This window comes from Heterodontus francisci, unplaced genomic scaffold (assembly GCF_036365525.1).
Source record: "Heterodontus francisci isolate sHetFra1 unplaced genomic scaffold, sHetFra1.hap1 HAP1_SCAFFOLD_183, whole genome shotgun sequence".
In the NCBI taxonomy this organism is placed as follows: domain Eukaryota; kingdom Metazoa; phylum Chordata; class Chondrichthyes; order Heterodontiformes; family Heterodontidae; genus Heterodontus; species Heterodontus francisci.
The window spans coordinates 3,100,719-3,123,414 of NW_027140567.1; positions in this window are offsets into that span (position 1 = coordinate 3,100,719).

Sequence of the window (22,696 nt, forward strand, 5' to 3'; positions counted from 1 at the left end):
GGACATGTTCGCTGGTGAACAGTATAAGTGAGGAGAATGTATTCCACTGATGGTTTAATATACACGGGACATGTTACCAGGTGAACAGTATAAGTGAGGAGAGTGTGTTCCCCTGATGGTTTAATATACACGGGATATGTTAGCAGGTGAACAGTATAAGTGAGGAGAATGCGTTCCCCTCATGGTTGAAAATACATGGGACATGTTCCCAGGTGAACAGTATAAGTGAGGAGAGTGTGATCCAATGATTGTTTAATACTGACGGGACGTGTCACCAGGTGAACAGTATAAGTGAGGAGAGTGTGTTCCCCTGATGGTTTAATATACACGGGACATGTAAGCAGGTGAACAGTAGAAGTGAGGAGAGTGTGTTCCCCTGATGGTTTAATATAGACGGGACATGTTACCAGGTGAACAGTATAAGTGAGGAGAGTGTGTTCCCATGATGGTTTAACAGGCAGGGGACATGTTACCAGGTGAACAGGGAAGTGAGTAGAGTGTGTTCCCCTGATGGTTTAATATACACGGGACATGTTACCAGGTGAACAGGGAAGTGAGTAGAGTGTGTTCCCCTGATGGTTTAATATACACGGGACATGTTACCAGGTGAACAGTATATGTGAAGAGAGTGTGTTCCCCTGATCGTTTAATATACATGGGACATGTTACCAGGTGAACAGACTAAGTGAAGAGAGCCTGTTCCCCTGATTGTTAAATATACGTGGGACATGTTACAAGATGACGAGTATAAGTGAGGAGAGTGTGTTCCCATGATAGTTTAACAGGCAGGGGACATGTTACCAGGTGAACAGTAGAAATGAGGAGAGTGTGTTCTCCTGTTGGTCTAATATACACGGGACATGTTACCAGGTGAACAGTATATGTGAAGAGAGTGTGTTCCCCTGATGGTTTAATATACATGGGACATGTTACCAGGTGAACAGACTAAGTGAAGATAGCCTGTTCCCCTGATTGCTTAATATACGTGGGACATGTTACAAGGTGACGAGTATAAGTGAGGAGAGTGTGTTCCCCTGATTGTTAAATATACACGGGACATGTTACCAGGTGAACAGTATAAGTGAGGAGAGTGTGTTCCCCAGATGGTTTAATATACACGGGACATGTGACCAGGTGAACAGTATAAGTGAGGAGAGTGTGTTCCCCTGATGGCTTAATATACACGGGACTTATTACCAGGTGAACAGAATAAGTGAGGAGAGGGATTTCCCCTGATGGTTTAATATACACGGGACATGTTACCAGGTGAACAGTGTAAGTGAGGAGAGTGTGTTCCCCTGATGGTTTAATATACACGGGACATGTTAGCCGGTGAACAGTATAAGTGAGTAGAGTGTGTTCCCCTGATTGTTTAATATACACGGGACATGTTGCCAGGTGAACAGTATAAGTGAGGAGAGTACTTCCCCTGATGGTTTAACATGCACGGGACATGTTACCAGGTGAACAGTATAAGTGAGGAGAGTGTGTTCCCCTGATGGTTTAATACACCCGGGACATGTTACCAGATGAACATTATAAGTGAGGAGAGTGTGATCCAATGATTGTTTAATACTGACGGGACGTGTCACCAGGTGAACAGTATAAGTGAGGAGAGTGTGTTCCCATGATGGTTTAACAGGCAGGGGAAATGTTACCAGGTGAACAGTATAAGTGAGGAGAGTGTGTTCCCCAGATGGTTTAATATACACGGGACATGTTACCAGGTGAACAGTAGAAGTGAGGAGAGTGTGTTCCCCTGATGGTTTAATATACACGGGACATGTTAGCAGGTGAACACTATAAGTGAGGAGAGTGTGTTCCCCTGATGGTTTAATATACACGGGACTTATTACCAGGTGAACAGAATAAGTGAGGAGAGGGCTTTCCCCTGATGGTTTAATATACACGGGACATGTTACCAGGTGAACAGTATAAGTGAGGAGAGTGTGTTCCCCTGATGGTTTAATATACACGGGACATGTTACCAGGTGAACAGTTTAAGTGAGGAGAGTGTGTTCCCCTGATGTTTTAATATACACGGGACATGTTACCAGGTGAACAGTATAAGTGAGGACAGTGTGTTCCCCTGATGGTATAATATACACGGGACATGTTAACAGCTGAACAGTATAAGTGTGGAGAGGGCTTTCCCCTGATGGTTTAATATAAAAGGGACCTGTTACCAGGTGAACAGTATTAGTGAGGAGAATGTGTTCCCCTGATGGTTTGATATACAAGGGACATGTTAGCTGGTGAACAGTATAAGTGAGGAGAATGTATTCCACTGATGGTTTAATATACACGGGACATGTTACCAGGTGAACAGTATAAGTGAGGAGAGTGTGTTCCCCTGATGGTTTAATATACACGGGATATGTTACCAGTTGAACAGTATAAGTGAGGAGAGTGTGTTCCCCTGATGGTATAATATACACGGGACATGTTACCAGCTGAACAGCATAAGTGAAGAGAGCCTGTTCCCCTGATTGCTTAATATACGTGGGACATGTTACAAGGTGACGAGTATAAGTGAGGAGAGTGTGTTCCCCTCATTGTTTAATATACACGGGACATGTTAGCAGGTGAACAGTATCAGTGAGGAGAGTGTGTTCCCCTGATTGTTAAATATACACGGGACATGTTACCAGGTGAACAGTATAAGTGAGGAGAGTGTGTTCCCCAGATGGTTTAATATACACGGGACATGTGACCAGGTGAACAGTATAAGTGAGGAGAGTGTGTTCCCCTGATGGTTTAATATACACGGGACTTATTACCAGGTGAACAGAATAAGTGAGGAGAGGGATTTCCCCTGATGGTTTAATATACACGGGACATGTTACCAGGTGAACAGTGTAAGTGAGGAGAGTGTGTTCCCCTGATGGTTTAATATACACGGGACATGTTAGCAGGTGAACAGTATAAGTGAGTAGAGTGTGTTCCCCTGATTGTTTAATATACACGGGACATGTTACCAGGTGAACAGTATAAGTGAGGAGAGTACTTCCCCTGATGGTTTAACATGCACGGGACATGTTACCAGGTCAACAGTAAAAGTGAGGAGAGTGTGTTCCCCTGATGGTTTAATATACACGGGACATGTTAGCCGGTGAAGAGTATAAGTGAGTAGAGTGTGTTCCCCTGATTGTTTAATATACACGGGACATGTTGCCAGGTGAACAGTATAAGTGAGGAGAGTACTTCCACTGATGGTTTAACATGCACGGGACATGTTACCAGGTGAACAGTATAAGTGAGGAGAGTGTGTTCCCCTGATGGTTTAATACACCCGGGACATGTTACCAGATGAACATTATAAGTGAGGAGAGTGTGATCCAATGATTGTTTAATACTGACGGGACGTGTCACCAGGTAAACAGTATAAGTGAGGAGAGTGTGTTCCCATGATGGTTTAACAGGCAGGGGACATGTTACCAGGTGAACAGTATAAGTGAGGAGAGTGTGTTCCCCAGATGGTTTAATATACACGGGACATGTTACCAGGTGAACAGTAGAAGTGAGGAGAGTGTGTTCCCCTGATGGTTTAATATACACGGGACATGTTAGCAGGTGAACACTATAAGTGAGGAGAGTGTGTTCCCCTGATGGTTTAATATACACGGGACATGTTACCAGGTGAACAGTTTAAGTGAGGAGAGTGTGTTCCCCTGATGTTTTAATATACACGGGACATGTTACCAGGTGAACAGTATAAGTGAGGACAGTGTGTTCCCCTGATGGTATAATATACACGGGACATGTTACCAGCTGAACAGTATAAGTGTGGAGAGGGCTTTCCACTGATGGTTTAATATAAAAGGGACCTGTTACCAGGTGAACAGTATTAGTGAGGAGAATGTGTTCCCCTGATGGTTTGATAAAGAAGGGACATGTTACCAGGTGAACAGTATAAGTGAGGATACTGTATTCCCCTGATGGTTCAATATACACGGGACATGTTAGCTGGTGAACAGTATAAGTGAGGAGAATGTATTCCACTGATGGTTTAATATACACGGGACATGTTACCAGGTGAACAGTATAAGTGAGGAGAGTGTGTTCCCCTGATGGTTTAATATACACGGGATATGTTACCAGTTGAACAGTATAAGTGAGGAGAGTGTGTTCCCCTGATGGTATAATATACACGGGACATGTTACCAGCTGAACAGCATAAGTGAAGAGAGCCTGTTCCCCTGATTGCTTAATATACGTGGGACATGTTACAAGGTGACGAGTATAAGTGAGGAGAGTGTGTTCCCCTCATTGTTTAATATACACGGGACATGTTAGCAGGTGAAAAGTATCAGTGAGGAGAATGTGTTCCCCTGATGGTTTAATATACACGGGACATGTTACCAGGTGAACAGTATAAGTGAGGAGAGTGTGTTCCCCTGATTGTTAAATATACACGGGACATGTTACCAGGTGAACAGTATAAGTGAGGAGAGTGTGTTCCCCAGATGGTTTAATATACACGGGACATGTGACCAGGTGAACAGTATAAGTGAGGAGAGTGTGTTCCCCTGATGGTTTAATATACACGGGACTTATTACCAGGTGAACAGAATAAGTGAGGAGAGGGATTTCCCCTGATGGTTTAATATACACGGGACATGTTACCAGGTGAACAGTGTAAGTGAGGAGAGTGTGTTCCCCTGATGGTTTAATATACACGGGACATGTTAGCAGGTGAACAGTATAAGTGAGTAGAGTGTGTTCCCCTGATTGTTTAATATACACGGGACATGTTACCAGGTGAACAGTATAAGTGAGGAGAGTACTTCCCCTGATGGTTTAACATGCACGGGACATGTTACCAGGTCAACAGTATAAGTGAGGAGAGTGTGTTCCCCTGATGGTTTAATACACCCGGGACATGTTACCAGGTGAACATTATAAGTGAGGAGAGTGTGATCCAATGATTGTTTAATACTGACGGGACGTGTCACCAGGTGAACAGTATAAGTGAGGAGAGTGTGTTCCCCTGATGGTTTAATATACACGGGACATGTTACCAGGTGAACAGTTTAAGTGAGGAGAGTGTGTTCCCCTGATGTTTTAATATACACGGGACATGTTACCAGGTGAACAGTATAAGTGAGGACAGTGTGTTCCCCTGATGGTATAATATACACGGGACATGTTACCAGCTGAACAGTATAAGTGTGGAGAGGGCTTTCCCCTGATGGTTTAATATAAAAGGGACCTGTTACCAGGTGAACAGTATTAGTGAGGAGAATGTGTTCCCCTGATGGTTTGATAAAGAAGGGACATGTTACCAGGTGAACAGTATAAGTGAGGATACTGTATTCCCCTGATGGTTCAATATACACGGGACATGTTAGCTGGTGAACAGTATAAGTGAGGAGAATGTATTCCACTGATGGTTTAATATACACGGGACATGTTACCAGGTGAACAGTATAAGTGAGGAGAGTGTGTTCCCCTGATGGTTTAATATACACGGGATATGTTACCAGTTGAACAGTATAAGTGAGGAGAGTGTGTTCCCCTGATGGTATAATATACACGGGACATGTTACCAGCTGAACAGCATAAGTGAAGAGAGCCTGTTCCCCTGATTGCTTAATATACGTGGGACATGTTACAAGGTGACGAGTATAAGTGAGGAGAGTGTGTTCCCCTCATTGTTTAATATACACGGGACATGTTAGCAGGTGAAAAGTATCAGTGAGGAGAATGTGTTCCCCTGATGGTTTAATATACACGGGACATGTTACCAGGTGAACAGTATAAGTGAGGAGAGTGTGTTCCCCTGATTGTTAAATATACACGGGACATGTTACCAGGTGAACAGTATAAGTGAGGAGAGTGTGTTCCCCAGATGGTTTAATATACACGGGACATGTGACCAGGTGAACAGTATAAGTGAGGAGAGTGTGTTCCCCTGATGGTTTAATATACACGGGACTTATTACCAGGTGAACAGAATAAGTGAGGAGAGGGATTTCCCCTGATGGTTTAATATACACGGGACATGTTACCAGGTGAACAGTGTAAGTGAGGAGAGTGTGTTCCCCTGATGGTTTAATATACACGGGACATGTTAGCAGGTGAACAGTATAAGTGAGTAGAGTGTGTTCCCCTGATTGTTTAATATACACGGGACATGTTACCAGGTGAACAGTATAAGTGAGGAGAGTACTTCCCCTGATGGTTTAACATGCACGGTACATGTTACCAGGTCAACAGTATAAGTGAGGAGAGTGTGTTCCCCTGATGGTTTAATACACCCGGGACATGTTACCAGGTGAACATTATAAGTGAGGAGAGTGTGATCCAATGATTGTTTAATACTGACGGGACGTGTCACCAGGTGAACAGTATAAGTGAGGAGAGTGTGTTCCCATGATGGTTTAACAGGCAGGGGACATGTTACCAGGTGAACAGTATAAGTGAGGAGAGTGTGTTCCCCAGATGGTTTAATATACACGGGACATGTTACCAGGTGAACAGTAGAAGTGAGGAGAGTGTGTTCCCCTGATGTTTTAATATACACGGGACATGTTACCAGGTGAACAGTATAAGTGAGGACAGTGTGTTACCCTGATGGTATAATATACACGGTTAATGTTACCAGCTGAACAGTATAAGTGTGGAGAGGGCTTTCCCCTGATGGTTTAATATAAAAGGGACATGTTACCAGGTGAACAGTATAAGTGAGGAGAATGTGTTCCCCTGATGGTTTGATATACACGGGACATGTTACCAGGTGAACAGTATAAGTGAGGATACTGCATTCCCCTGATGGTTCAATATACACGGGACATGTTAGCTGGTGAACAGTATAAGTGAGGAGAATGTATTCCCCTGATGGTTTAAGATACACGGGACATGTTACCAGGTGAACAGTATAAGTGGGGAGAGTGTGTTCCCCTGATGGTTTAATATACACGGGATATGTTACCAGTTGAACTGTATAAGTGAGGAGAGTGTGTTCCCCTGATGGTTTAATATACACGGGACATGTTGGCAGGTGAACAGTATAAGTAAGGACAGTGTGTTCCCCTGATGGTATAATATACACGCGACATGTTACCAGCTGAACAGTATAAGTGAGGAGAGGGCTTTCCCCTGATGGTTTAATATACACGGGACATGTTAGCAGGTGAACAGTATAAGTGAGGAGAGTGTGTTCCCCTGATGGTTTAATATACACGGGACATGTAAGCAGGTGAACAGTATAATTGAGGAGAATGTATTCCCCTGATGGTTTAATATACACGGGACATGTTACCAGGTGAACAGTATAAGTGAAGAGACTGTGTTCCCCTGATGGTTTAATAGACACAGGACATGTCACCAGGTGAACAGTATAAGTGAGGAGAATGTGTTCCCCTGATGGTTTAATATACACGGGACATGATACCAGGTGAAAAGTATAAGTCAGGAGAGTGTGTCCCCCTGATTGTTTAATACTCACGGGACATGTTACCAGGTGAGCAGTATAAGTGAGGAGAGTGTGTTCCCCTGATGGTTTAACACGCACGGGACGTGTCACCAGATGAAGAGTGGAAGTGAGGAGAGTAGGTTCCGCAGATGGTCTAATATACATGGGACATGTTACCAGGTGAACAGAATAAGTGAAGAGAGCCTGTTCCCCTGATTGCATAATATACGTGGGACATGTTGCAAGGTGAAGAATAAAAGTGAGGAGAGTGTGTTCCCCTCATTGTTTAATATACACGGGACATGTTACCAGGTGAACAGTATAAGTGAGGAGAGTGTGTTCCCCAGATGGTTTAATATACACGGGACATGTGACCAGGTGAACAGTATAAGTGAGGAGAGTGTGTTCCGCTGATGGTTTAATATACATGGGACATGTTACCAGGTGAACAGAATAAGTGAAGAGAGCCTGTTCCCCTGATTGCTTAACATACGTGGGACATGTTACAAGGTGAAGAGTATAAGTGAGGAGTGTGTGTTCCCCTCATTGTTTAATATACACGGGACATGTTAGCAGGTGAACCGTATCAGTGAGGAGTAAGTGTTCCCCTGATGGTTTAATATACGTGAGACATGTTACAAGGTGACGAGTATCAGTGAGGAGAGTGTGTTCCCCTCATTGTTTAATATACACGGGACATGTTAGCAGGTGAACAGTATCAGTGAGGAGAATGTGTTCCCCTGATGGTTTAATATACACGGGACATGTTACCAGGTGAACAGTATAAGTGAGGAGAGTGTGTTCCCCTGATTGTTAAATATACACGGGACATGTTACCAGGTGAACAGTATAAGTGAGGAGAGTGTGTTCCCCAGATGGTTTAATATACACGGGACATGTGACCAGGTTTACAGTATAAGTGAGGAGAGTGTGTTCCCCTGATGGTTTAATATACACGGGACTTATTACCAGGTGAACAGAATAAGTGAGGAGAGGGATTTCCCCTGATGGTTTAATATACACGGGACATGTTACCAGGTGAACAGTGTAAGTGAGGAGAGTGTGTTCCCCTGATGGTTTAATATACACGGGACATGTTAGCAGGTGAACAGTATAAGTGAGTAGAGTGTGTTCCCCTGATTGTTTAATATACACGGGACATGTTACCAGGTGAACAGTATAAGTGAGGAGAGTACTTCCCCTGATGGTTTAACATGCACGGGACATGTTACCAGGTCAACAGTATAAGTGAGGAGAGTGTGTTCCCCTGATGGTTTAATACACCCGGGACATGTTACCAGGTGAACATTATAAGTGAGGAGAGTGTGATCCAATGATTGTTTAATACTGACGGGACGTGTCACCAGGTGAACAGTATAAGTGAGGAGAGTGTGTTCCCATGATGGTTTAACAGGCAGGGGACATGTTACCAGGTGAACAGTATAAGTGAGGAGAGTGTGTTCCCCAGATGGTTTAATATACATGGGACATGTTACCAGGTGAACAGTAGAAGTGAGGAGAGTGTGTTCCCCTGATGGTTTAATATACACGGACATGTTAGCAGGTGAACAGTATAAGTGAGGAGAGTGTGTTCCCCTGATGGTTTAATATACACGGGACATGTTAGCAGGTGAACACTATAAGTGAGGAGAGTGTGTTCCCCTGATGGTTTAATATACACGGGACTTATTAACAGGTGAACAGAATAAGTGAGGAGAGGGCTTTCCCCTGATGGTTTAATATGCACGGGACATGTTAGCAGGTGAACAGTATAAGTGAGGAGAGTGTGTTCCCCTGATGGTTTAATATACACGGGACATGTTACCAGGTGAACAGTTTAAGTGAGGAGAGTGTGTTCCCCTGATGTTTTAATATACACGGGACATGTTACCAGGTGAACAGTATAAGTGAGGACAGTGTGTTCCCCTGATGGTATAATATACACGGTTAATGTTACCAGCTGAACAGTATAAGTGTGGAGAGGGCTTTCCCCTGATGGTTTAATATAAAAGGGACATGTTACCAGGTGAACAGTATAAGTGAGGAGAATGTGTCCCCCTGATGGTTTGATATACACGGAACATGTTACCAGGTGAACAGTATAAGTGAGGATACTGCATTCCCCTGATGGTTCAATATACACGGGACATGTTAGCTGGTGAACAGTATAAGTGAGGAAAATGTATTCCCCTGATGGTTTAAGATACACGGGACATGTTACCAGGTGAACAGTATAAGTGAGGAGAGTGTGTTCCCCTGATGGTTTAATATACACGGGATATGTTACCAGTTGAACAGTATAAGTGAGGAGAGTGTGTTCCCCTGATGGTATAATATACACGGGACATGTTACCAGCTGAACAGCATAAGTGAGGAGAGGGCTATCCCCTGATCGTTTAATATACACGGGACATGTTGGCAGGTGAACAGTATAAGTAAGGACAGTGTGTTCCCCTGATGGTATAATATACACGCGACATGTTACCAGCTGAACAGTATAAGTGAGGAGAGGGCTTTCCCCTGATGGTTTAATATACACGGGACATGTTAGCAGGTGAACAGTATAAGTGAGGAGAGTGTGTTCCCCTGATGGTTTAATAGACACAGGACATGTTACCAGGTGAACAGTATAAGTGAGGAGAATGTGTTCCCCTGATGGTTTAATATACACGGGACATGATACCAGGTGAAAAGTATAAGTCAGGAGAGTGTGTCCCCCTGATTGTTTAATACTCACGGGACATGTTACCAGGTGAGCAGTATAAGTGAGGAGAGTGTGTTCCCCTGATGGTTTAACACGCACGGGACGTGTCACCAGATGAAGAGTAGAAGTGAGGAGAGTAGGTTCCGCAGATGGTCTAATATACATGGGACATGTTACCAGGTGAACAGAATAAGTGAAGAGAGCCTGTTCCCCTGATTGCTTAATATACGTGGGACATGTTACAAGGTGAAGAGTATAAGTGAGGAGAGTGTGTTCCCCTCATTGTTTAATATACACGGGACATGTTACCAGGTGAACAGTATAAGTGAGGAGAGTGTGTTCCCCAGATGGTTTAATATACACGGGACATGTGACCAGGTGAACAGTATAAGTGAGGAGAGTGTGTTCCGCTGATGGTTTAATATACATGGGACATGTTACCAGGTGAACAGAATAAGTGAAGAGAGCCTGTTCCCCTGATTGCTTAATATACGTGGGACATGTTACAAGGTGAAGAGTATAAGTGAGGAGTGTGTGTTCCCCTCATTGTTTAATATACACGGGACATGTTAGCAGGTGAACCGTATCAGTGAGGAGTAAGTGTTCCCCTGATGGTTTAATATACACGGGACTTATTACCAGGTGAACAGAATAAGTGATGAGAGGGCTTTCCCCTGATGGTTTAATATACACGGGACATGTTACCAGGTGAACAGTATAAGTGAGGAGAGTGTGTTCCCTGATGGTTTAATATACACGGGACATGTTAGCAGGTGGACAGTATAAGTGAGGAGAGTGTGTTCCCCTGATGGTTTAATACACCCGGGACATGTTACCAGGTGAATAGTATAAGTGAGGAGAGTGTGTTCCCATGATGGTTTAACAGGCAGGGGACATGTTACCAGGTGAACAGTAGAAGTGAGGAGAGTGTGTTCCCCAGATGGTTTAATATACACGGGACATGTTACCAGGTGAACAGTAGAAGTGAGGAGAGTGTGTTCCCCTGATGGTTTAATATACGCGTGACATGTTAGCAGGTGAACAGTATAAGTGAGGAGATTGTGTTCCCCTGATGGTTTAATGTACACGGGATATGTTAGCAGCTGAACACTATAAGTGAGGAGAGTGTGTTCCCCTGATGATTTAATATACACGGGACTTATTACCAGGTGAACAGAATAAATGAGGAGAGGGCTTTCCCCTTATGGTTTAATATACACAGGACATGATACCAGGTGAACAGTATAAGTGAGGAGAGTGAGTTCCCCTGATTGTTTAATATACCCGGGACATGTCATCAGGTGAGCAGTATAAGTGAGGAGAGTGTGTTCCCCTGATGGTTTAATATACACGGGACATTTTACCAGGTGAACAGTATAAGTGAGGAGAGTGTGTTCCCTGATGGTTTAATATACACGGGACATGTTAGCAGGTGGACAGTATAAGTGAGGAGAGTGTGTTCCCCTGATGGTTTAATACACCCGGAACATGTTACCAGGTGAACAGTATAAGTGAGGAGAGTGTGTTCCCATGATGGTTTAACAGGCAGGGGACATGTTACCAGGTGAACAGTAGAAGTGAGGAGAGTGTGTTCCCCAGATGGTTTAATATACACGGGACATGTTACCAGGTGAACAGTAGAGGTGAGGAGAGTGTGTTCCCCTGATGGTTTAATATACGCGTGACATGTTAGCAGGTGATCAGTATAAGTGAGGAGAGTGTGTTCCCCTGATGGTTTAATACACACGGGACATGTCAACAGGTGAACAGTATAAGTGAGGAGAGTGAGTTCCCCTGATTGTTTAATATACCCGGGACATTTCATCAGGTGAACAGTATAAGTGAGGAGAGTGTGTTCCCCTGATGGTTTAATATACACGGGACTTGTTACCAGGTGAACAGGATAAGTTAGGAGAGTGTGTTCCCCTGATGGTTTAATATACACGGGACATGTTACCAGGTGAACATTATAAGTGAGGAGAGCGCTTTCCCCTGATGTTTTAATATACACAGGACATGTTACCAGCTGAACAGTATAAGTCAGGAGAGTGTGTCCCGCTGATGGTTTAATACTGACGGGACATGTTACCAGGTGAACAGTATAAGTGTGGACAGTGTGTTCCGCTGATGGTATAATATACACGGGACATGTTACCAGCTGAACAGTATACGTCAGGAGAGTGTGTCCCCCTGATTGTTTATTACTCACGGGACATGTTACCAGGTGAACAGTATATGTGAAGAGAGTGTGTTCGGCTGATGGTTTAATATACATGGGACATGTAACCAGGTGAACAGAATAAGTGAAGAGAGCCTGTTCCCCTGATTGCTTAATAGACGTGGGACATGTTACAAGGTGAAGAGTATAAGTGAGGATTGTGTGTTCCCCTCATTGTTTAATATACACGGGACATGTTAGCAGGTGAACAGTATCAGTGAGGAGAAAGTGTTCCCCTGATGGTTTAATATACACGGGACATGTTACCAGGTGAACAGTATAAGTGAGGAGAGTGTGTTTCCCTGATTGTTAAATATACACGGGACATGTTGCCAGGTGAACAGTATAAGTGAGGAGAGTGTGTTCCCCTGATGGTTTAATATACACGGGACTTATTACCAGGTGAACAGAATAAGTGAGGAGAGGGATTTCCCCTGATGGTTTAATATACACGGGACATGTTACCAGGTGAACAGTATAAGTGAGGACAGTGTGTTCCCTGATGGTTTAATATACACGGGACATGTTAGCAGGTGGACAGTATTAGTGAGGAGAGCGTGTTCCCCTGATTGTTTAATATACACGGGACATGTTACCAGGTGAACAGTATAAGTGTGGAGAGTACTTCCCCTGATGGTTTAACATGCACGGGACATGTCACCAGGTCAACAGTATAAGTGAGGAGAGTGAGTTCCCCTGATGGTTTAATATACACGGGACATGTTACCAGGTGAACATTATAAGTGAGGAGAGTGCTTTCCCCTGATGTTTTAATATACACGGGACATGTTACCAGGTGAACAGTATAAGTGTAGAGACTACTTCCCCTGATGGTTTAACATGCACGGGACATGTCACCAGGTCAACAGTATAAGTGAGGAGAGTGTGTTCCCCTGATGGTTTAATACACCCGGGACAGGTTACCAGGTGAACAGTATAGGTGAGGAGAGTGTGTTCCCATGATGGTTTAACAGGCAGGGGACATGTTACCAGGTGAACAGTAGAAGTGAGGAGAGTGTGTTCCCCAGATGGTTTAATATACACGGGACATGTTACCAGGTGAACAGTAGAAGTGAGGAGAGTGTGTTCCCCTGATGGTTTAATATACACGGGACATGTTAGCAGGTGAACAGTATAAGTGAGGAGAGTGTGTTCCCCTGATGGTTTAATATACACGGGACATGTTAGCAGGTGAACACTATAAGTGAGGAGAGTGTGTTCCCCTGATGATTTAATATACACGGGACTTATTACCAGGTGAACAGAATAAATGAGGAGAGGGCTTTCCCCTGATGGTTTAATATACACGGGACATGTTACCAGGTGAACAGTATAAGTGAGGAGAGTGAGTTCCCCTGATTGTTTAATATACCCGGGACATGTCATCAGGTGAAGAGTATAAGTGAGGAGATGTGTTCCCCTGATGGTTTAATATACACGGGACATGTTACCAGGTGAACAGTATAAGTGAGGAGAGTGTGTTCCCCTGATGGTATAATATATACGGGACATGTTACCAGGTGAACAGTATAAGTGAGGAGAGGGCTTACCCATGATGGTTTAATATACACGGCACATGTTACCAGGTGAACAGTATAGGTGAGGAGAGTGAGTTCCCCTGATGGTTTAATATACACGGGACATGTTACCAGGTGAACATTATAAGTGAGGAGAGTGCTTTCCCCTGATGTTTTAATATGCACAGGACATGTTACCAGGTGAACAGTATAAGTCAGGAGAGTGTGTCCGCTGATTGTTTAATACTGACGGGACATGTTACCAGGTGAACAGCATAAGTGAGGACAGTGTGTTCCACTGATGGTATAATATACACGGGACATGTGACCAGCTGAACAGTATAAGTCAGGAGAGTGTGTCCCCCTGATTGTTTAATACTCACGGGACATGTTACCAGGTGAACAGTATATGCGAAGAGAGTGTGTTCCCCTGATGGTTTAATATACACGGGTCATGTTACCAGGTGAACAGTATAAGTGAAGGGAGCCTGTTCCCCTGATTGTTAAATATACACGGGACATGTTAGCAGGTGAACAGTATCAGTGAGGAGAATGTGTTCCCCTGATGGTTTAATATACACAGTACATGTTACAAGGTGAACAGTATAAGTGAGGCGAGTGTGTTCCCCTGATTGTTAAATATACACGGGGCATGTTACCAGGTGAACAGTATAAGTGAGGAGAGTGTGTTCCCCAGATGGTTTAATATACACGGGACATGTTACCAGGTGAACAGTATAAGTGAGGAGAGTGTGTTCCCCTGATTGTCAAATATACACGGGACATGTTACCAGGTGAACAGTATAAGTGAGGAGAGTGTGTTCCCCAGATGGTTTAATATACACGGGACATGTTACCAGGTGAACAGTATAAGTGAGGAGAGTGTGTTCCCCTGATTGTTAAATATACACGGGACATGTTACCAGGTGAACAGTATAAGTGAGGAGAGTGTGTTCCCCTGATTGTTAAATATACACGGGACATGTTACCAGGTGAACAGTATAAGTGAGGAGAGTGTGTTCCCCTGATTGTTAAACAGACACGGGACATGTTACCAGGTGAACAGTATAAGTGAGGAGAGTGTGTTCCCCTGATTGTTAAATATACACGGGACATGTTACCAGGTGAACAGTATAAGTGAGGAGAGTGTGTTCCCCAGATGGTTTAATATACACGGGACATGTTACCAGGTGAACAGTATGTGTGACGAGAGTGTGTTCCCCTGATTGTTAAATATACACGGGACATGTTACCAGGTGAACAGTATAAGTGAGGAGAGTGTGTTCCCCAGATGGTTTAATATACACGGGACATGTTACCAGGTGAACAGTATAAGTGATGAGACTGTATTCCCCTGATGGTTCAATCCTCACGGGACATGTTAGCAGGTGAACAGTATAAGTGAGGAGAATGTGTTCCCCTCATGGTTGAATATACATGGGACATGTTACCAGGTGAACAGTATAAGTGAGGAGAGTGTGATCCAATGATTGTTTAATACTGACGGGACGTGTCACCAGGTGAACAGTATAAGTGAGGAGAGTGTGTTCCCCTGATGGTTTAATATACACGGGACATGTTAGCAGGTGAACAGTATAAGTGAGGAGAGTGTGTTCCCCTGATGGTTTAATATAGACGGGACATGTTACCAGGTGAACAGTATAAGTGAGGAGAGTGTGTTCCCATGATGGTTTAACAGGCATGGGACATGTTACCAGGTGAACAGGGAAGTGAGTAGAGTGTGTTCCCCTGATGGTTTAATATACACGGGACATGTTGCCAGGTGAAGAGTATAAGTGAAGAGAGTGTGTTCCCCTGATGGTTTAATACACACGGGACATGTCAACAGGTGAACAGTATAAGTGAGGAGAGTGAGTTCCCCTGATTGTTTAATATACCCGGGACATTTCATCAGGTGAACAGTATAAGTGAGGAGAGTGTGTTCCCCTGATGGTTTAATATACACGGGACATGTTACCAGGTGAACAGTATAAGTTAGGAGAGTGTGTTCCCCTGATGGTTTAATATACACGGGACATGTTACCAGGTGAACATTATAAGTGAGGAGAGTGCTTACCCCTGATGTTTTAATATACACAGGACATGTTACCAGCTGAACAGTATAAGTCAGGAGAGTGTGTCCCGCTGATGGTTTAATACTGACGGGACATGTTACCAGGTGAACAGTATAAGTGTGGACAGTGTGTTCCCCTGATGGTATAATATACACGGGACATGTTACCAGCTGAACAGTATAAGTGAGGAGAGTGTGTCCCCCTGATTGTTTAATACTCACGGGACATGTTACCAGGTGAACAGTATATGTGAAGAGAGTGTGTTCCCCTGATGGTTTAATATACTTGGGACATGTTACCAGGTGAACAGTATATGTGAAGAGAGTGTGTTCCCCTGATGGTTTAATATACATGGGACATGTTACCAGGTGAACAGTATATGTGAGGAGAGTGTGTTCCCCTCATTGTTACATATACACGGGACATGTTAGCAGGTGAACAGTATCAGTGAGGAGAAAGTGTTCCCCTGATGGTTTAATATACACGGGACATGTTACCAGGTGAACAGTATAAGTGAGGAGAGTGTGTTCCCCTGATTGTTAAATATACACGGGACATGTTGCCAGGTGAACAGTATAAGTGAGGAGAGTGTGTTCCCCAGATGGTTTAATATACACGGGACATGTTACCAGGTGAACTGTATAAGTGAGGAGAGTGTGTTCCCCTGATGGTTTAATATACACGGGACTTATTACCAGGTGAACAGAATAAGTGAGGAGAGGGCTTTCCCCTGATGGTTTAATATACACGGGACATGTTACCAGGTGAACAGTATAAGTGAGGAGAGTGTGTTCCCTGATGGTTTAATATACACGGGACATGTTAGCAGGTGGACAGTATAAGTGAGGAGAGTGTGTTCCCCTGATTGTTTAATATACACGGGACATGTTACCAGGTGAACAGTATAAGTGAGGAGAGTGTGTTCCCATGATGGTTTAACAGGCAGGGGACATGTTACCAGGTGAACAGTAGAAGTGAGGAGAGTGTGTTCCCCAGATGGTTTAATATACAGGGGACATGTTAGCAGGTGAACACTATAAGTGAGGAGAGTGTGTTCCCCTGATGACTTAATATGCACGGGACGTATTACCAGGTGAACAGAATAAATGAGGAGAGGGCTTTCCCCTGATGGTTTAATATACACGGGACATGTTACCAGGTGAACAGTATAAGTGAGGAGAGTGTGTTCCCCTGATTGTTCAATATACACGGGACATGTTACCAGGTGAAAAGTATAAGTGAGGAGAGTACCTCCCCTGATGGTTTAACATGCACGGGACATGTTACCAGGTCAACAGTATAAGTGAGGAGAGTGTGTTCACCTGATGGTTTAATACACCCGGGACATGTTACCAGGTGAACAGTATAAGTGAGGAGAGTGTGATCCAATGATTGTTTAATACTGACGGGACGTGTCACCAGGTGAACAGTATTAGTGAGGAGAGTGTGTTCCCATGATGGTTTAACAGGCAGCGGACATGTTACCAGGTAAACAGTATAAGTGAGGAGAGTGTGTTCCCCAGATGGTTTAATATACACGGGACATGTTACCAGGTGAACAGTAGAAGTGAGGAGAGTGTGTTCCCCTGATGGTTTAATATACACGGGACATGTTAGCAGGTGAACAGTATAAGTGAGGAGAGTGTGTTCCCCAGATGGTTTAATATACACGGGACATGTTAGCAGGTGAACACTATAAGTGAGGAGAATGTATTACCCTGATGGTTTAATATACACGGGACATGTTAGCAGGTGAACAGTATAAGTGAGGAGAGTGTGTTCCCCTGATGGTTTAATATACACGGGACATGTTAGCATGTGAACTGCATAAGTGGGGAGAGTGTGTTCCCATGATGGTTTAACAGGCAGGGGACATGTTAAAAGGTGAACAGTAGAAGTGAGGAGAGTGTGTTCCCCTGATGGATTAATACACACGGGACAGGTTACCAGGTAAACAGTGTAAGTGAGGAGAGTGAGTTCCCCTGATGGTTTAACACAAACAGGACATGTTACCAGGTGAACAGTGTAAGTGAGGAGAGTGAGTTCCCCTGATGGTTTAATACAAACAGGACATGTCAACAGGTGAACAGTATCAGTGAGGAGAGTGTGTTCCCCTGATGGTTTAACACAAACAGGACATGTTACCAGGTGAACAGTATAAGTGAGGAGAGTGAGTTCCCCTGATGGTTTAATATACACAGGACATGATACCAGGTGAACAGTATAAGTGAGGAGAGTGAGTTCCCCTGATGGTTTAATATACCCGGGACATGTCATCAGGTGAACAGTATAAGTGAGGAGAGTGTGTTCCCCTGATGGTTTAATATACACGGGACATGTTACCAGGTGAACAGTATAAGTGAGGAGAGTGTGTTCCCCTGATGGTATAATATACACGGGACATGTTACCAGGTGAACAATATAAGTGAGGAGAGGGCTTACCCATGATGGTTTAATATACACGGGACATATTACCAGGTGAACAGTATAGGTGAGGAGAGAGAGCTCCCCTGATGGTTTAATATACACGGGACATGTTACCAGGTGAACATTATAAGTGAGGAGAGTGCTTTCCCCTGATGTTTTAATATACGCAGGACATGTTATCAGGTGGACAGTATAAGTCAGGAGAGTGTGTCCCGCTGATAGTTTAATACTGACGGGACATTTTACCAGGTGAACAGTATAAGTGAGGACAGTGTGTTCCCCTGATGGTATAATATACACGGGACATGTTACCAGCTGAACAGTATAAGTCAGGAGAGTGTGTCCCCCTGATTGTTTAATACTCACGGGACATGTTACCAGGTGAAAAGTAGAAGTGAAGGGAGCCTGTTCCCCTGATTGCTTAATATACGTGGGACATGTTACAAGGTGACGAGTATAAGTGAGGAGAGTGTGTTCCCCTCATTGTTTAATATACACGGGACATGTTAGCAGGTGAACAGTATCAGTGAGGAGAATGTGTTCCCCTGATGGTTTAATATACACGGTACATGTTACCAGGTGAACAGTATAAGTGAGGAGAGTGTGTTCCCCTGATTGTTAAATATACACGGGACATGTTACCAGGTGAACAGTATAAGTGAGGAGTGTGTGTTCCCCAGATGGTTTAATATACACGGGACATGTTACCAGGTGAACAGTATAAGTGAGGAGAGTGTGTTCCCCTGATGGTTTAATATACACGGGACTTATTACCAGGTGAACAGAATAAGTGAGGTGAGGGCTTTCCCCTGATGGTTTAATATACACGGGACATGTTACCAGGTGAACAGTATAAGTGAGGAGAGTGTGTTCCCCTGATGGTTTAATATACACGGGACATGTTACCAGGTGAACAGTATAAGTGATGAGACTATATTCCCCTGATGGTTCAATATACACGGGACATGTTAGCAGGTGAACAGTATAAGTGATGAGAGTGTGTTCCCCTGATGGTTCAATATACACGGGACATGTTAGCAGGTGAACAGTATAAGTGAGGAGAGTGTGTTCCGCTGATGGTTCAATATACACGGGACATGTTACCAGGTCAACAGTATAAGTGAGGAGAGTGTGATCCAATGATTGTTTAATACTGACAGGACGTGTCACCAGGTGAACAGTATAAGTGAGGAGAGTGTGTTCCCCTGATGGTTTAATATACACGGGACATGTTAGCAGGTGAACAGTATAAGTGAGGAGAGTGTGTTCCCCTGATGGTTTAATATAGACGGGACATGTTACCAGGTGAACAGTATAAGTGAGGAGAGTGTGTTCCCCTGATGGTTTAATACACACGGGACATGTTACCAGGTGAACAGTATCAGTGAGGAGAGTGTGTTCCCCTGATGGTTTAATATAACCGGGACATGTCATCAGGTGAACAGTATAAGTGAGGAGAGTGTGTTCCCCTGATGGTTTAATATACACAGGACATGATACCAGGTGAACAGTATAAGTGAGGAGAGTGAGTTCCCCTGATGGTTTAATATACCCGGGACATGTCATCAGGTGAACAGTATAAGTGAGGAGAGTGTGTTCCCCTGATGGTTTAATATACACGGGACATGTTACCAGGTGAACAGTATAAGTGAGGAGAGTGTGTTCCCCTGATGGTATAATATACACGGGACATGTTACCAGGTGAACAGTATAAGTGAGGAGAGGGCTTACCCATGATGGTTTAATATACACGGGACATATTACCAGGTGAACAGTATAGGTGAGGAGAGAGAGCTCCCCTGATGGTTTAATATACACGGGACATGTTACCAGGTGAACATTATAAGTGACGAGAGTGCTTTCCCCTGATGTTTTAATATACGCAGGACATGTTATCAGGTGGACAGTATAAGTCAGGAGAGTGTGTCCCGCTGATAGTTTAATACTGACGGGACATTTTACCAGGTGAACAGTATAAGTGAGGACAGTGTGTTCCCCTGATGGTATAATATACACGGGACATGTTACCAGCTGAACAGTATAAGTCAGGAGAGTGTGTCCCCCTGATTGTATAATACTCACGGGACATGTAACCAGGTGAAAAGTAGAAGTGAAGGGAGCCTGTTCCCCTGATTGCTTAATATACGTGGAACATGTTACAAGGTGACGAGTATAAGTGAGGAGAGTGTGTTCCCCTCATTGTTTAATATGCACGGGACATGTTAGCAGGTGAACAGTATCAGTGAGGAGAATGTGTTCCCCTGATGGTTTAATATACACGGTACATGTTACCAGGTGAACAGTATAAGTGAGAAGAGTGTGTTCCCCTGATTGTTAAATATACACGGGACATGTTACCAGGTGAACAGTATAAGTGAGGAGTGTGTGTTCCCCAGATGGTTTAATATACACGGGACATGTTACCAGGTGAACAGTATAAGTGAGGAGAGTGTGTTCCCCTGATGGTTTAATATACACGGGACTTATTACCAGGTGAACAGAATAAGTGAGGTGAGGGCTTTCCCCTGATGGTTTAATATACACGGGACATGTTACCAGGTGAACAGTATAAGTGAGGAGAGTGTGTTCCCCTGATGGTTTAATATACACGGGACATGTTACCAGGTGAACAGTATAAGTGATGAGACTATATTCCCCTGATGGTTCAATATCCACGGGACATGTTAGCAGGTGAACAGTATAAGTGATGAGAGTGTGTTCCCCTGATGGTTCAATATACACGGGACATGTTAGCAGGTGAACAGTATAAGTGAGGAGAGTGTGTTCCGCTGATGGTTCAATATACACGGGACATGTTACCAGGTCAACAGTATAAGTGAGGAGAGTGTGATCCAATGATTGTTTAATACTGACAGGACGTGTGACCAGGTGAACAGTATAAGTGAGGAGAGTGTGTTCCCCTGATGGTTTAATATACACGGGACATGTTAGCAGGTGAACAGTATAAGTGAGGAGAGTGTGTTCCCCTGATGGTTTAATATAGACGGGACATGTTACCAGGTGAACAGTATAAGTGAGGAGAGTGTGTTCCCCTGATGGTTTAATACACACGGGACATGTTACCAGGTGAACAGTATAAGTGAGGAGAGTGTGTTCCCCTGATGGTTTAATATACCCGGGACATGTCATCAGGTGAACAGTATAAGTGAGGAGAGTGTGTTCCCCTGATGGTTTAATATACACAGGACATGATACCAGGTGAACAGTATAAGTGAGGAGAGTGAGTTCCCCTGATTGTTTAATATACCCGGGACATGTCATCACGTGAACAGTATAAGTGAGGAGAGTGTGTTCCCCTGATGGTTTAATATACACGGGACATGTTACCAGGTGAACAGTATAAGTGAGGAGAGTGTGTTCCCCTGATGGTATAATATACACGGGACATGTTACCAGGTGAACAGTATAAGTGAGGAGAGGGCTTACCCATGATGGTTTAATATACACGGGACATGTTACCAGGTGAACAGTATAGGTGAGGAGAGTGAGTTCCCCTGATGGTTTAATATACACGGGACATGTTACCAGGTGAACATTATAAGTGAGGAGAGTGCTTTCCCCTGATGTTTTAATATACACAGGACATGTTACCAGGTGAACAGTATAAGTCAGGAGAGTGTGTCCCGCTGATTGTTTAATAGTGACGGGACATGTTACCTGGTGAACAGTATAAGTGAGGACAGTGTATTCCCCTGATGGTATAATATACACGGGACATGTTACCAGCTGAACAGTATAAGTGAGGACAGTGTATTCCCCTGATGGTTTAATATACACGGGACATGTTACCAGGTGAACAGTATAAGTGAAGGGAGCCTGTTCCCCTGATTGTTAAATATACACGGGACATGTTAGCAGGTGAACAGTATCAGTGAGGAGAATGTGTTCCCCTGATGGTTTAATATACACGGTACATGTTACCAGGTGAACAGTATAAGTGAGGAGAGTGTGTTCCCCTGATTGTTAAATATACACGGGACATGTTACCAGGTGAACAGTGTAAGTGAGGAGAGTGTGTTCCCCAGATGGTTTAATATACACGGGACATGTTACCAGGTGAACAGTATCAGTGAGGAGAGTGTGTTCCCCTGATGGTTTAACATAACCGGGACATGTCATCAGGTGAACAGTATAAGTGAGGAGAGTGTGTTCCCCTGATGGTTTAATATACCCGGGACATGTCATCAGGTGAACAGTATAAGTGAGGAGAGTGTGTTCCCCTGATGGTTTAATATACACAGGACATGATACCAGGTGAACAGTATAAGTGAGGAGAGTGAGTTCCCCTGATGGTTTAATATACCCGGGACATGTCAT